Source organism: Oppia nitens, unplaced genomic scaffold, assembly GCF_028296485.1.
Source record: "Oppia nitens isolate AA-2021 unplaced genomic scaffold, nextdenovo-longstitch-racon4-pilon3 scaffold4_pilon_pilon_pilon, whole genome shotgun sequence".
Classification (NCBI taxonomy): domain Eukaryota; kingdom Metazoa; phylum Arthropoda; class Arachnida; order Sarcoptiformes; family Oppiidae; genus Oppia; species Oppia nitens.
The window spans coordinates 3274056-3290928 of record NW_026533232.1 but is presented as its reverse complement, the minus strand read 5'-3'; the positions used below and the strand labels follow the sequence as shown (position 1 = coordinate 3290928).

The 16873-nt window shown below is 20.0% G+C and overlaps 1 protein-coding gene across 1 annotated transcript in view; it reads left to right on the top strand.

The window, feature by feature from the left end:
- Window positions 1-16873, top strand: part of LOC128959768 (malonyl-CoA-acyl carrier protein transacylase, mitochondrial-like) — a 227974-nt gene that overhangs the window by 110756 nt on the left and 100345 nt on the right. The window lies entirely within an intron of this gene.

Genomic DNA, 16873 nt, shown 5'->3' with positions numbered 1-16873 from the left:
TTACTATTATTATTATTATTGTTATTATATATTACTAGTGAATATTATTTAAGTAAATATAATACAAATAATACAAATGAAGTTAAGTCGTGCTTTAAATATTTGTTTTTAAAACATATAATTAGTAAAAAAACTAGTAATTAATTAGTAAATCTTAATAGTAAAGTGTCGAAAACAACGAGTAGTTCCTCGTTTATAGTCAATGATACCTAACATTAATGATAACCTAAATAATCATTCAATTAACTGTAAAATTTTCTAATACTTTCATTTTTTATGTTAAAAACATTTATCAGAGATGGCAATGCATTACTTTTATATTTATTACTTTATACTCTACCTGTAAATACAATATAACAATACATTTACTGTACAATACAGTATTATATATATATTAATTAATTAGTATTGTGATGATATGAATTATGATATTAATATTATAATAATAAAATGTCATCAGTTAGTTTGCTAAAGTTTTATAAAATATAATTAATTAATATATACTGTATATAGTTATATCTGTTTATAGTTATTTTTAAATAATGTTTTTTTATAATATAGTATATTATATTATTATACAGGTACAATAATCTTAACATACAACTAGAGTTATTATTTTTTGATTAACTATTTTTTAAAACAATATTTACGTATTTAAATATTTCTATTAGTTTTTTACAATAACAATATAAGTTATTAAAATTAAGTAATTATACACTAAATATGTTTAATTTGTTTGCAGTAAAATAAAAAGTGATTTTATTTTATTATATATTATATTTGTATCACAATTAATATAAATTTTAGAATTATATACTTTAAATTTTAATTATTGTTTTTATATAAGATTTATAAAATAATTAATTAGTTAATATATATAAATTGTATATTTATATAATACATACCACGATTTGAAATAGATTTGTATGAATCTTTAGAAAGCAGTTTGTTTTGAGAGCAAACTTCCAAATTTAAATCATTATTTCCTTTATTATTATTATTATTATAAATATGCATAAAATCATAATTATTTATTGAATTTGTTTTACATTTTTGTAAAATATTATCAATGAAAAACTCATTATTATTTGCTAAATCTTTTATAAAAGTTTGTGAAACTTTGGTCATGATTTTATGAATCAAATATCATTTAACTTATTTATTTAATTAATGATAACAATTTAAAAGACTTTTAGTTCAACTGTTAAGCTTGACTTAAATGATTCAATTGATAAGATAAACAATTATGTGAATAAACAGTTGATTTTGATGGCAAAGAGATGATGTCTCTGATGGACTGTTTTTAAAGTCGATGCCAACTACTCCTCCTTACATAAAATGCTGTCATTCAGTATTGCTTAATGAATGTCATCATCGGTTTGAATATATATACTATATCTTTGACACCCTATGTAACGACCAATTAAGTCAATCTAAACACTATTGACTCTCTCTCTCTCTCTCTCTCTCTCTCTCTCTCTCTCTCTCTCTCTCTCTTAAAAAAACTCATTAGTGACTGTTTTTCATTATAATTAAAAGTTTCCGAATAAGAAGGATAGTTAGTTTTTGGGACAGTTATTGACAAATGAGATAATTTTGGTTCATTTTCAGGCAATAACAAAATTTTAACAAATAATTTAAGTTTAATTCTAAAATATTTAGCATATACTATATATTTATTATTTTTTATTTGGATCCATAATCCTCTTTAAAAATTTAATTACTTTTGTATTGATTGGTACAGTATTTCTTAGATATATATTTATATATCGGGATTCAGTTGTGTGTATTGCTGTCAAACATCTCAGAGTTAGTTAGCAACATATGTGAGGCAAACAGTCATTGAATGTCACATCAATTTTATGTGTATTCATGTGTTTTCGCCTATTAGTGATACTATTTTAGAAAACAGTAGTTAATTGGAGAGTTTAGTTTGAGTTAATAGTGGATCTGGCAATATATACAATATATACATAACTGATAGTATAAAATAAGTTTGATTTTTCTGGATGTTTTCAAAGTTTACTTAAGAAATGTTAATTAATCATCTTTTCAGCGCTTTAAACACATTATTGAGGACTCATTTGTAAATTTATTGACTTTAAAAACTGAAAGAGACTGTTATAATCACTGGAAATAGTTTTCTCAAATTGTGGTGTATTGTAGTCAATACCTACCAGTGCTACTGATTTAGTGTCATTTAATGGTATCTTAAGTGCACAACTTATTAGTGCTTAACAACACTAATCGTTATCACAAATCCACATCTATTGCTTAGTTTTTACTGCAATTTTGTTTTTTATTTTGTTTAACTGAAAATTTCACTAATAAAATGAATAAATAATTGCAAACAAAATTTAAATGCATTACTCGTTTTTGGAGCAATTGTTTCAAAAAAATTATTTTATTCAGTTTGAGAAACGCATAAAACACATAAAATTTTTATAATTTACGTTCAAATAAGCTGAAGAAAAAAGTCATTAAAATGACATTTTGCTTATTTCAGTGAATTTCAATGCATGAAAGCAACTGTGCCTTCAATTGTCTCAATCATTCAAACTATATTATGATATCATTTAAGTTTCTCAAATATATTAAAATATAAAAATCACAACTATCACTAAATTTCAGTAAAATATTAAATCAATTTTAACGATTTGATATTTACTCATTTTTTTTAAAGAAAAACAGTTATGTTTTCATTACTTACATTTGCATTACATTTGCTTATATTTAACACAAAAAATATTTTTAATTTTGTTTATAATTTTATACAATTTACTTTTTAATAGGAATATTAGTTAATTTAATTAATTACTTCGATATTTTTTTAATTATATTTTTATTTGTGGATAAAAAAATATAGAAATAACAAGTTGTTTATTAACGGCAATGAATAATAATTAGAGTTATTTTAAACCAAACTTTGCTAATGAATATAACAAATGGTTTGTATGTTAAGCCAATCACAGCAAACACTAATTGAGACGATTTTCTAATTAAAGATTACTCAAAAAACTAACCAAAAAACACATTAATTTTTGTTAAAAACACCACAATATTGTTTTTACTCTAAAAATTGGTTTTTACCGGCACTCAAATCTAAATTAATTAAAAATTACATAATATTTATTTTGAAAATTAAAGATTTAAATGTTATACTATTTTAATTTGTATAATACATCTATTATTGTTGAATTTTGTGTGTGATTAAAAATTATTAGTAAACTGTATTAAACCTTTATGCATTTTTAATATTTAAAAAATTATCATAACAAATTAACAAAATCAAAGAAAATTAATTAACATTTTAAAGTTTAAATTGAAATAAAATAGTGATTTAAAATTTTTTAAAAAACATAACTAATAAATAAAAAAGAAATTGTTGTATGATTTTTGAAGAAACTGTACGAACAAAGTAATGTATTGTAAGCTTACAATATATTTTGAATTCATTTTTATTAATAATTATGGTATTTGGAGAAATACTTTACATTAATTTGCATTTAAGTTTTTTCAACTTATTTTTTAACTGCAACTACAACTGTTAATACTTCAGAGACAACCATTAAATAAATTGCAAAATTTTTATGATTTATATAATAAACGTTTTTCATTTTTATTTATTATTTAAAAAATATAAATTTTAAATAATTTTTGTTTATCAATGAATTTCAATAGTTTTTTCAAACGAAACAAATATCTTCAGCAATAGTATATATTTATAATGCTTGCTATTCAATGAATGGATAAATCAATCAACAAATATATGTCAAAGATATTTGTGTTGTTTTGTGATTTTTTTGCATTGATTTTAAGTCAAACATTAAGAAGTCTATTGAATGGCATATTGTTATACAACGGAATCGATGGTGTATTTGGTGGCAATCGATCACAATTCAAGGCAATCATCATTAAACTAGACATCACTGTTGTTCACATGTTTTTCCCTTTTAGTTGTATAATATTCGTAGTCATTGAGCAAAGTATTACTTATAATGAGAGAAATGGATACTAGAGTTAAATGTGATGGCCATCAAAGGCTTTATAATAATAACTTAAGATAACAAGTATATAGCTATGAGAGGTACAGATATATAATAGCAATCATATTATTCATTCACATCTAATGGCAATTTTGTGTGAAACTGAAATGTGTCCGCAGGGCTAATGCTTTTTCTATGAAGTCCTAACTTATATATGTTTTATACATTCAAATGTATACTATTTTTCTATATAACTTTATCCCTGAAAAAATAAGTTACCTGTTATTGTTATATATTATTATTGTATTTGTAGTAAATTTTCTAACATTTTTTCAGTTTTTTTAATTTTATTTCGTGACTAACTATTCACTTGTATTTATCAAAAAAAGATGTATCGCTTCTGTCTTTTTCCTCTTATTTTTGTATTTGTATTCAATTGAATGTCTTTTACTAATTTAAATTGTAATTCCCTTTCTTGTTGTCCATAAAAATAAAACAAATTTACTACATGTTTGTTGGGGCCTCAGATTTCTAAAACAAATTTCTAATATTTTTAAAAATAAGTATAGCAAATAAATTATGTCGGATTTAAAAAAAATTTATTAAAATAAAAAACTGTTATAATTTACAAGTAAAAACATTTCTAAATTGTTATCAAGAAATGTACGGTTATTTCTATGAATATTTTTTAATATAGAAAAAGACCGCTCACAATCTACATTAGTTAAAGAAACAAATTTATATTCATTATTTAATATATTTTCTCTAAAAAAATTAATATTAGGATTATTCTTAAGAGAAGTTTGAAGTTTTTTTAAATAATCATCTGATAATCTTGACTCCAATCCATTAATAACGTCAATTTGTTGTTTAATTGTCAATTCTTGTTTTTCTAAATAAGTAATGTTATGACAAATGTGTTCAAATGACGAAACACTTTGTAATTGAATTCTCAATTCAGGATTAATAATAAATTCTTGCAATTCTTTAATTATTTTATTTGATTTCTTAATCAATTCTAATGATTGAATAAAATCACAAATTACCATGCATGCAAATGTTAGTCGAAACAAAAATAATGTTGAATTAGTTGGCGTTTTATCGTTGTTTTCACTGAGTATTTTATTCAAATTTTCTGTTGATTTTCTTTTTTTTACGTTCTCTTCAGTATTTGAATGCTTAGCACTTTTTATGTGTCTATCAATTGTTTGTTTTGCGGTTAAATGAGTGATATTTTCAAAATAATAACAACATTTGTCACATTTTAATTTTCGATTAGTTATCGAAAAGTTGATGTTTTCATCCACATATTTATTAATAATTGCCATCAATTTATTATCATTTGATTTATCCATACTTTTTAATTAAATGTTGTTTCCAATCGTGTTGTTGTTGTTGTTTCCAATTGTGTTGTTGTTGTTGTTTCCAATTGTGTTGTTGTTGTTTCCAATTGTGTTGTTGTTGTTTTCAATGGTGTTGTTGTTGTTTCCAATGGTGTTGTTGTTGTTTTCAATGGTGTTGTTGTTGTTTCCAATGGTGTTGTTGTTGTTTTCAATGGTGTTGTTGTTGTTTCCAATGGTGTTGTTGTTGTTTTCAATGGTGTTGTTGTTGTTTTCAATGGTGTTGTTGTTGTTGTTATCCAAAAGTATTTTTACAACAGTCACTGTTGTCAATAATTTTAACACTAATTTATTCAAATAATAACTGTTTGTTATAAATACTATTGTATAATGATTTTAATTCACTTTATTAACAATAACTTTTAATATATTTATAAACATATAACTAAATTAATATAAATAATTATAATAACAATTTATTTATATCAAAAATGTGCTTTTATTTATACATATTTTGTATGCATTTTTTCATTTCATGTATACAATATCATCACATGTTATACTTTAATCGCTTGAATTTATTTTGCTGACCTTATCTTTGTTTACTTAAAGGATTAATTTATAGAAATATTTAGAAATCTGAGGCCTCAACATGTTTGTATGTACTATACATACAGTATATTATATTCACACATGAAATTGATGTCCAAACAACAAAATTTTTAAACTCCAGTCCTATTCTCAATAAATCGGTCTACAATTGATGTACAACTGGCTCACGAAATGTACCGAAAAAAGTATGTTTCTATTGAAATACAAATGTTGTTATAATACAAATCTAAAGTTTTACACGAATGTTCACAAAAATAGTCTTTTATTTTTCTTTTATATTATTCAGAGAGAGAGAGAGAGAGAGAGAGAGAGAGAGAGAGAGAGAGAGAGAGAGATTTAAGCTATGCCCTCTCCTTAATGTTATGAGCACTGGCTCTTTCACGTCGGGAGTGGTTATACTTGAAGTTGATATATGATGTAAAGCAGGATTGCCATATCCGGGTGAACAGACCATCCAAAGAAATTGAAGATTTTAAGCTAACGTTCCTCCTCTTTAAGCCTAAACAGCCATTCGAGCGTTTATTTTATTATAAATTAGCATTTATTGAAAAAACAACAACTTTTTTAATGCCATTAGTTAAGCACCAAATCATTGCATTACTTATCATATTATTTATGTATAAATATATTAATATATAACTGAATTCTGAATCAAACACTTAATCTCTTTCTTACTTATATCTCATTTCTCTTTCAAATTTCTCCCACATCTCAGACATGCATCTGAAATGCATAGTTTCAGTGATATTGTAAAGTATACCAAATAAAACTTACACTCATATCACATATTTGTATAATTTATCATAACCTGTGCCTCACATTTAAGTAAAATTAAATATTTAAAAAATAAAGAAAAATCAAAAGAAAATGGTCGCTATGTTTGGCACGAAGTTATTAGATCTTAATTTTTTAGATTCTTTAAGAATTTTTTTTAAAAACATAGAAATCAAAACCCTATAGATAGTACTAAATAGACTATATATTTAAAAAACATATTTATATATAATAAAAATAAGGTGATGTGAAAACTTGATTTCTGAAAACTTTTTTTTTATTATTTTTATTTTCAACTTATTTTTTACAACTCTTGTACTACTATTTATATATATATATATATATATATACATAAATATTTTTTGATCACATTTTGCATAAAGTTAGGCCCCGGAGCTGATCTCTGTTGCGTGTCTGTTGTCTGTCCATAAATACAACTCATATAATACTTTGATCGCAAAGTTTTTGGCTCCAAATCACTGATCCGTTGCTTTTTTATTTGAAAAAATATTGTCTAAAAGTATAGCAATTCATTTCTACAAATTTTAAGATACTATTTAATATCACTGTCTTATATAATATCACTTGAATATTAGGATAGCTTTAACCATAAGACTTGTCCTCATAGTCACGTTGAATATGTACTGTACATCTAGAGCTTAAAATACAAATTTATAAAAATAATTTTACATATTTAATTTTTTAAACAAAAACATTTTAAAATTTATATATATTAAAAGTAATATTGTGTGAAATGATAATAATTTTAATAAAAATATAAATACTATGCAGTTTATTGTTTTATTTGCAATAAATTATTAAAATATTATAATTATTAAAAAAACTAAATATGCTAATATTATTAACAAATATTTATAAGTATAAATATTTATAAATATAAAAAATGTTGTTATTTATAATATTAAAACGTGCTGTTATTGTATGCAATATTGTTTTTGTTATGTTATTGTTTTTAAACTATTAAATTGTTGTTCAACAAAATTAACATTAAAAATATTTCATAAATAAATAAATAAAAATTATATTATTTATTAAAATTTTAGTGAAAGACACAAATAGAACCTATTATTAGTGCAATAATAGAAATACATTATTATTAGATCATATTTTTAGACATTTGTTGTATAATTTTTTATACAATATTTCAATGAAATTTTTTAAATGTTCGATAAAATTAACTTAATGTCAAAATCATAGAAAGTATACCATAAACTTAATTTGAAAGTATTTATTATTATATAATAAACACATTTTTTATGCAAAACCTTGCAATATAAGAAATCAATGAACTAATAATTAAAAGTGTATTTTTAGTAAAAAAAAGTTTTTTACACACATTTATAGTAATATTATTGACTAAATAAGTAATTGAGTATATTATGTTTGTTGAAAAACAATGTTTTTTCATTGGTTAGCTATTTGCATATATAAATTTATGTATAATATTGTGTATATTGTCATAAATATTTTCAAACATGAATATAGTATAAACATTATTTAAAATATAGTAAATAATAATAATAATAGTAATCATAATAAGCTTCAAAGCAAATCTATAATAAGTATTTCATTTAAATCATACCCTTTTGTTACCCCGTGTTATAACTTTTCTTAACTTGTTTTGTAACATTTGAAGTGTGAGCACTATTTTCATTCATTTCAATTGATTCAAAAATCATATGTATATAATTTACTGTATAAAAAATTAAGTATTATATAATATATTAAGTATATTGTATTGAATATATAGTACATAATCGTAGGGAAAATTCAAGTTTGTATTAAAGTCAGCCACAAATAATATGACATAATTTCGAGAGTCAACACAATTTCTTTATTCAAAAACGTTTTTTAAAAATGTGTAAAAAGAATTGACTTATTTCTCATGGACTCTAAAAAAATTATATAACTGAAAGAAAATTTTTTATATTGTTGTTGTTGTTGTTATTATTGTCATTTTTTTAAAGTTTGCTTTTAATTCTATATCAATTTATTTTACAATAAAAATCTTAAATTTGATTTTTATTTCATAAAGACATACTTTTCAATATATATAATACAGTATATATCAATATATCATATATATATAGCATTTGTAAGAACTAAAAATACTAAAATAAGTTGTTTAATAAAATTTATTCATAAAAACTTAAATTATATATTTATTTTATATATGATTTAATAAAAAAAACAATATATATATATAATCACTTACACTTTTTAAAAATTTTTTATTACAAGCACTACAACGATAATTTTTTATATCGACTTTTTATTTATTACCTATATATTTAAAGACACAATACTTTTAAAAATGTGTTTCTATTTTTTAAAGCGGAAACAAGTGTTGAATTGTTTGAAGTAAATGTTTTATACAACAAAAAATTATTTTTCAAATAAAAAACAATTGTATGAAAAGATAAAAAAGTTAAACTAAACACAAACTTAAACATATATTTTTAAATTATTGTGTAGTTTTATCATATTGTCTATATTTTATATTTGCTTTATACATATTTTTAATATTTTTAATTTATGTTATTTAACTTATGTTTAAAATTATAAATTTAAAAATAATTTAAACATTTATTTTATGCAATTAAAAAAATAAAATATAAATATAAATATTGAAAATAGATATAATTTAATTTTATAACATTTTTACAAATTAAAATTTTTTAACTAAAATTCAATGTTTAGATAGTTATTCTAATATATTTTGATGTCATTTGATTATTTACTATATATTATTAAATTATATTATGGTTTCTCTCAAAATGGTTTTAACTTAATATTTTAACTTTAAATTAAGAGACTATTTATTTGTAAAAATAAAGTGTTTGTATTTTCTAGCAATAGAATTTTGTGCAAAAATATAAATATCAGTTTTTGTTTGATAACTTTTTAATTTTTTTTTGTTAAATTAAAATAAACTCAAATTTAACTATGAAATAGTAAAATAAACTCTAATGAGTTAAGTAAAAGGAGATTGCACTATTAATTTTGGATTTTAAAAAATCGAAAATTATCTAAATTTTATTTTAAAAAAATGAAATAAATATTGAATTAAAAATGATTATATACATCAGTTTCAGCAATTTTATTCAAATTACATTTAATTCAAATTTTAATATACTATCTAAATGTTTAGCTTTAGTGTAAAGTACAGTACTTTATTTTTATTATACTGATTTTATTCAGATTAAATTATTAATTATAAATAAATTATATTTTAAATAAAATATATAAAAAATTAAAACTATATAATTTATAAATATTTTACTTTATAATAACTCAATGAAAAAATATTATTTAAAATTAGATTTATAATTTAATTAAATTTTTGCCGATAAAAAATGATGATCACATTTTTTACAAAATATTTATTAAATATTTATATATCATATAATTTTGTTTTTCAATATTTATTTAAATAAATAGTTAACTTATAGATGTTCAATATATGCATTTTTATAAACTAAGTTGAATAAACTTAATATTAACATTCAATTGAATATTATAATAATATAACGTTTTATTAATTCGCAATTTAATTGCAATATAAAATTCTTTTAATACTTTAATTTAACAATACTTTATTATTAAATTTTATTTTTTTAAATATTTTAAATAAAAAGGAAAACATTTATCGAAAATATTCTCATTTTATAATACAGTATTTAAAAATGCATAAAAATGAAATATGTTTTTGATTTGTAAATTTGTTTTATAAAATAATAGTTTAAATTTATATATAAATATACTATATAAAATATTGTATAAAATATATATTTAAGTTCTTATATTTGTCTTTTTGATAAATAATTACAACATTAAAAACGAAATTTACTAAATATAAAAAATTTTGTTAAATGTGAATTTGAAATTAATAAAATATAATAATTAATTTAACAATATTATTATAAACAATGTTTTAATTAAGTTTTAGAAAAACATAATTTCATATAAAATAAAATTTTTAAATAAATTTCTATCAATATATGTAATTTTATATAATACATATACTCTACATATATTAGAAAAAATAAATGATGATAATATATGGGATTTTACAGCGTTCACCCGTCTATGCTATTAATTGTATGCAATAATTATTATCTGATATATAATTTTTTTAGTAATTATTATTATTAATAGTTAGTTATTAATAGTTATGTTTATGTATATAATTTAATTACAATTAACAACATAAATATTTTATTTAAAATTTATATTAATATAATATACATACTCAAATATTTGTAGTAACTTTTTAATATTTTAAAACTGCAATTTTTTAACTAAAATATTTTATCTACACTGTTTAACAAATATATATATATATCATTTATTAAATTAATAATTAATTAGGTTACAAATGAAAAAAAATAAATGATGATAATTTTAAAGCCATTATTAATAAAACATATTACTAATTTTATATGTTAATTATGCAAAATAAATATTATCTGATTTTTATATATTAATATAAATAATATTAAATGAATCACAAATTCTTTTGTCAGTTTCTAATAACTTTTCCTAAATTTCTATAGAAGTTTTACTTTATTGGATTAAATAAAATATATTACACAATAAATTCCAGTATACAAATTCAAATTGAATTGTAAAAAATAATAAAATATATGTTATAATGTATTAATTTTGTTAACATTAAAAATATACAGGTATAAAATAACGTTAATAATCTTTAATTATTATTAATAATTTACTTTACAAGTTATATAAAATAACAAATAAAAGGAAAACAAAATTAACATAGCTCACAAGTGTTGCAAATTGAAAAAAATATTTTAGAAACTTTCTAGAAACTTTCCTTTTTGGTTAACTCTAGTAAAATGTAATATTATAATAAGAATAGATTTTTAACTAAATAGATCAATTCTAATAGAGTCTATTATATAAATATCAGATGCTGAAAATATCATAATTATGAAAATATCATAATTATGAAAATATCATAATTATGAAAATATAAAAATTTACTTTTAAATAACAAATATCAAATTCATATAATATTTATAACTTATAAGATTATAATATCAATATATAATAAATAATAAATAATCTGATATTTTATAAATTATATTAATGTAATTTATAGCAAATGTATGTAATCAACAAGTGATCTAAAAATGATAAAAAAATAGAGAAAGAAAGAGAGAGAGAGAGAGAGAGAGTTATATCAAATAACATTATATTATATTGTTATATAGTATAATAAAATAATCATAGTTGGGACATAAGTTAAGTTAATGTAAACTAACATCAAATAAATAATATTATTTGCATTATTTATTTAAATAATAGTTGATAATAATTTTTTGATCATTTATTTTTAGTTTTATGTAATTTATTTTGTTTGAATAACCATATATTAACTATGAAATAGCTACTACTGTTCATTTAATTTCACATTTGTTAAAATGCATATAAAACAATATATCAATATTTATTGCGGTTTTTATAAACGATAAAAACCTATGTTTTCATATATAATGCCGAATACATAATAACGTAATCAATAATATATCGTTTTGTATGTATTTAAATGAGAATTTGATGTCCAACTGGCGTGAGATCATTTCAATCTTTTTTTTATACATAAATTTTTATATTAAGTATAAACACTAAAAATAGTATTACTATAAACTATCATTAGTATAGAAATGTTGATAAAGTTTTAATATTAGTTAATATTTACTATTATATTTTGTTGAATGTAATGTTATGAATTATTATTATTGTTATTAACATCTATTGATATCTATTGAATGTTGTAAAGATCCTACAAAATCTTAATTTCAAAAATTAAATTAAAATAATCATATTTAATATAAACATAACATATAATATTAACAATTTAAAGCTCATGTACTAAATTATAAATCTTTTTTTACAAACCATAAAAGTTATTTTATATAATGTAGTATAAATTTCAAATAATTAAAAATTATGTTTGTTTTGTTGATTGTATAAAACTACAATTACATGTCAATCACTATCATTTAAATTTAAAATTAAGCTAAAACTTTAATTAGTTTTCAATTCACTCTAATTTAATTATAATGCAACCAAATATTTGTTAACAATTTAAGTGTTTTAATTGGTATCTAATCAATTGTGTGAACACATTAATAAATGATTTAAACAACTTAATCATCAATTAAAAATGGATAGATTGAAAATAAATACATTATACTTACAGTTAATGTTTGTATTTGTGATTATATACTATAAACTTTAAAAAATATTAAGTATATTAATATAGTATACAGTATATATTTAATATAAATATATTAATATCTTATATTAATTGATTTAAATTCTGTTTTATATTAAAAATATTTATAAATTAAATATTTATAAACAAATAATAAATAATTTATCTATATATTGTAAAATTTAAAAATATCTTAAATGTTTTTTATATTTAAATAAATTTAAAAATAAAATTGTTATTAATTGTAAAGTATCCTAATATGATGATCATAGTCTATAATTCATAGATTATATGTAGTATTACATATTTTATGGGAAAATTCAGATATAATAGTAAAGTCAATTGCAAAGAGACGGCATTGCATTAGTTTTGTGACCAAAACAGATATTCTCATACATTGGACATACATTCCGGTACTTAACTATAGGCTATAATCTAATAAAATCAATTCTCCCATAAATTTTATATAATTATTATTAATAATATTATACATACAGTATTTTTACTAAAAATGATAAATTGGTGAACAATATTAAACTAATCCTAAGTGGTTTAACATTTTGACCACTTTTGAAAGCAAATATTTTTACCTACAGTTATGTGTTGTAGTCTATAACTTATAGAAATTGTTGTCATACAAATGTTTAAGTTTTGTTAGCATAATTTATATTGTAATTATGTGTATTATGTGAATGTTATACAGTATTTGATAATTAGTTTATAAAATATAATAAATATTATTATATTTTATAAATATAAAATTTTAGTTATTATGAAATAGTGTTTTTATTAATAGTGTTATCTATATATAAATATGTATTTTGTTTAGTATTAGTTATTTATATTTAAAAATTTGATTTTTTAAACTAAATTTTTAAAAACAAAGAACAAAACAATGAAAAATAAAATATGTTTTTGTCTATAAATTTTTCAGTTAATTGAAAATTTATTTAATTTATTGAATTATACAAAATACGGCGAAAATGTTACAAAAATCATACATAAAACAATTATAATGAAAGTTATTACCACTTATTGTAACATTTATGATATTTATGTTTTCAACTGTAAAATCAATTATACTGTTTATTATTAGCAATATATAAGTAAAACATGCATAAAGTATATTCAATATTATAAATAGTAGAGTTTGCAGACCAGCACAGGTATATGGGAAACGGCATCAGCAATCACTTGACTATGTGTTTCCTCAATGATAATTCTCACGCTAACTCATTATACTTCATGTGTTTGTGTGTATGTGTGTGTGTGTGTGTGTGTGTGTTATATCTTTTTTTAGGATTTATTGCATAAATATTTTTAGTTTATTTTTTATATTTAAAGTTTTTTATTATGATTATTATAAAAGTTGCTTTGTTTAAAATCTTAAAAAAACAATGAAAAAATTTATTGCAGAACAAAATATATAAGTAATCAATAATACAGAAAATTAAATTAAATTAACTATTATTTTAATTTTATTATATAAACTTTTTATTTACTTAAAGGTATTTTGATATGAGATGTTAAATACTGTTGGGATACGGTTTATGGTTGGGTTGTTTAAATGGCCAAACATAGTGCACTCAGTTATGCAATGAGAGAGAGAGAGAGAGAGAGAGAGAGAGAGAGAGAGAGAGAGAAATGAGGCATTGGCTAATCATTTATGGTTTTCTAACAATTCAATCAAACAATACTTATGTTTTTTATATTAAATAACTATTATTTTTGTTATCAACTAAAATATACAATTTATCGTAAATCTGACTTTTATTTCTTCTTGATAATTGAGTTTCATTTATAAAACAAAATTTAATAAAATGAAAATCTTTGAAAAAATAACAGAAATAATGTAGAATAAAGACAATTGGCCTCCTTTTATCATTTGCTATAATAAAAAACGCATTATTTTTAGTTAATAAAATAATTAATTAGTGAAAAAATTAAATTTTAAAATTAGTTGTGAATCTCATTTAAAATTATATAATTAGTTTCATTTTAATTGTAAAAATTGTTATATTCATTAATAAATTATTTAAAGAAAGATTATTGTAAATATTAATTTGTAATTTTGAATAACAAAAGGCTGTAATTTATTAGATTATATAGTGTTATATTATGTTTTATTATGTTTTATTATGTTATACAGTATTATATCAAATAACATACTTTAACACTCACATAAAATATATACATCTATAGATAACCATTAAACAATGTTATCATTATAGCAAATTTAAATAACAATATGCAAACATAACTACATATTTTGAATGTTTCAAATAAATTATATCTCATTTAAAAATCAATTGCTTACTGTGTATTTACTTAAATAATAATATAAAGAAACAAAATTGAAATAATGGCTGTAATCAGCATTATTAGGCAGACATCCAATATCAGACAATTATTATATTTAACGCCTAAATCTCTATTATTATTATATATTAATATCTATTATTATAATATTTAAGTTAATTTACAATTAAATCAAATATAGCTAATCAAATAATTACTTAATGTTTATATTTTATGTGTATGTTGTTGTGGTTTTATATTTATAAAGTTAAATATATTGTATTAGATTCGTTAAGCTAAAGGAAATTGATGTCTAAATCGGGATATATTTGATGGCATGAATAGCGGCTTTGATGACTCTATTTCAATATATTTATTCAGCTTTTCATTAAATGTTTTATCGATTTTTATGTTTAACATTACATTGAGTTTTATATAAAACAAGAGACAATCAAATGAATGATTCAAATGATTGAATGAATGCTGTATTCAACAAAATTTCTAACTTTTGAAAAAACTATTCATTGAAAACATGTTAAAAACATTAGCGATATATTAAACATGTAAAAACAGATTTAAAATAAAATATATTTTTCTTGTATAGAATAAATACATTATTGTAAATACTGATTTTGTTAATGCTAAAATTATCAATTGTATTGTGCAAATATTGAATTATATAAATATAGTTAACAAAAAAACTTGAAAATATATTTAAATAAAATTGAATGCATGTGTATTGTTATAAAAATTATAGAACTTAATTACATCATTGAATTTAGTACTAAAAAATTATATATTTTTTAAATATGTGACAATATTTATATTCATTATATTGTATACTATTTAAATAATATTTTATGATTGTGTTAATTGACACTCAAGTATATGTTTATAAATATAAAACATCCTTTTGTTTATTTAACTTTATATATAAATTTATAAATATTATTATGTTTATTATTACTAGTATGTTAGGTTTATTAGATAATTTTTTATTTTAGATAAGAGTTTTTTACAGTATTATTTATAAAATCTAAATTTTTAAAATTGATTTATTTTATTGTTTTTTATTATTACAACTATTAAAACTATTAAATATACTTAAATATGTACACAATGTTAATTCAAGATAATATTGTATAATGATTGAAAAATTCTTTTTATCTTTATAAAATATATATTTGAAAAAAAATTATTTTTTGTTAAATAAAATAAATGACTGCAGACACAACTAAAGTAACTCAACACAAAAGTGATAGTATAATATTAAAAATTATATATAAAAAATTATGTGTCTGTAATGTATTAATAGATTTATATATATATATATATATATATATAAACACACACACACACACACACACACACACACACACACACACACACACATACTCATATTCACACATACGTACACATACATACACACACACACACACACACACACACACACACACACACACACACACACACATACATACATACACACACATACATACATACACATACACACACACACACACATACACATCATACATGAGTTGATCCAAGTTTTTCCTGTTGCAATACTAACGATTACGTTATACTACTTGTACTAA